Here is a 2,125-nt window from a genome sequence, read left to right as displayed (position 1 = left end):
ACATGTAAGAAGTGCTACCATATATAAAACCTAAAAATTGGCGCTATTATATAGAATTCCCCTTATCTCACTATTCCATACCTATATTCAATAGGTTCCTCATTTACCTTCTCTCTCCTACTTTTTCATACCTCGCTACCATTTTTCTCTCCTACTTTCCATATCCTAGTAGTATTAATAAAATAATTTGGCTTGTCACTTTAATTTTAGATAATACTCCTTCTGTTTTTTCAGTCCTTTCATTTGGAATCTTGACATTACTCATACGTAGAGAGAATCTTCTCATTTTTTTGTTTCAATTTATAAGAAAAAAATATAGTCATATAGGGTCTTGTTTAATTCATCTAAATTAGTTTTTATTAATATTCAATCGTTATAATTTTAATTTATAATTAATAAGAGATATTTAAGTTCAAAGATGTGTATTGGGACCTACATCATCCTTCAAGGAAATGCTCAGAGAGTTGATTGCAGAAAGTTAATTTGCAATAACAAGGCCAACCCAAAAAAGCAAGTTCATTCTTTAGATGGTTCTTCTAGACAAGCTGCTACTTATCAATTAGAACATAGCTTGTAATACAGTTTGATGTTCATGTACGAATAGAGTCAGGAGACTGTACATCACTTATTTTTTCAATGCAAATATGTAGCTGAATTAAGTTTGGAGTGATTTACTTCGCAAAATGGATATGAGTCATTAAGTTCAACGGTTTGAATAAGAATACAGAATTGCTAAAATTAAAGCATACAATAGGAGTACCATTTCCATGGCGTATGTCATGTTATTCACTGAAGCAAAAATCTATGTGGTTGTAGAGAAATAGCAAAATGTTTTTTTAACACTTGTGTTCTTGCATAGGGGTTGATTAAGGAGAGTATCTTTATAGTTGATTGTAATTGCAAAGACAATGAATCTACTTTGCTTATTATATAGTTATGTATTGTTGGATTAGTTGTGATCATTCCTAGCTGCTGTTAGGATAATGTTATTCAGGTACTTTGTGGTCTTGTTGTAATCCCTCTTTTTTTTGGTTTTCAATAACAAATTTGAATTGCCAAAAAAAATATGCATTGAGAGACGCGCACATGAAATTCAGAAAGATAAAGAAAAACAGAGAGGGTATTAATTAGATCAAAATATGGTAATTATAATTAAATAATTACTTTTTAATTGATCGAATTAATTCATTAATTGCATTATGTTAACAAAAGCATTATTATTTTTAATTACATTACTTTAATTGCTAATTGTTAATTACAGTAATTTACCCAATTAATGTTAATAATTGCATTGATTGATAGTTTTTAGTTATGCTCATTCTAATTGATATTTTTTAATTAAGAAAATTAGTTTATAATTTTTTTGTTACGACAAATAAATACGCAAAATAAAAACATAAATTCATTTAGAAAAACATAGATGAAATTGAACATGAAACCATACATTTTTTTTATAAATAGATTGCAATAATTTAGATCTTTAATCGTCATCGGTAGATCAACCACAATTTTGCCAAATATGTTGCCCCAAGTCTCTTTGTAAGGCATTGTGAACATTTTTATCTCATACATCAGCTCTCCTTTTCATATGTTGTCAAGTCCAATATCATTATATATACGAGAGGCTGCACATAATTAGTTGTACGAGTTGTTCAACTAACATCTACTTTATTTTCTTGCTCGAAATCCGACATGTCATGATAATTCTTATATGTATCTCGCTCATCCTCAACAATTATATTATGAAGAATCATACTCCATCCGTTTCATTTTAATCTTCACACTTACACTTTTCACGTATGCCAATGCAAAACTTTGAGGACATATATCTTTAGTTTTGTATTTTAAAAAATTATAAAAAGTACATATTGATAAAATACATGTTATGATGAATCTAACAAGATCTCACATGACTATATTTTCATCCGCGTATAAATCAAAAATGATGGTCAAAGTGAAATTTGTGAATAGTGTAAAATGTTAAAGTGTGTAAATTAAAATGAAACGGAGAGAGTACAAGCCAGCATTATCTCCCACAACAAGTGTACATCCCATACAAGAGTTGGTTTTTGGATTATTGCCAAATGTGATTGAAGAACACCAAAGGCACGCTCAACATTTTTCG

Source organism: Beta vulgaris, chromosome 9, assembly GCF_026745355.1.
Source record: "Beta vulgaris subsp. vulgaris cultivar EL10 chromosome 9, EL10.2, whole genome shotgun sequence".
Taxonomy (NCBI): Eukaryota; Viridiplantae; Streptophyta; class Magnoliopsida; order Caryophyllales; family Amaranthaceae; genus Beta; species Beta vulgaris.
Note: the sequence above shows the minus strand (reverse complement) of the source record.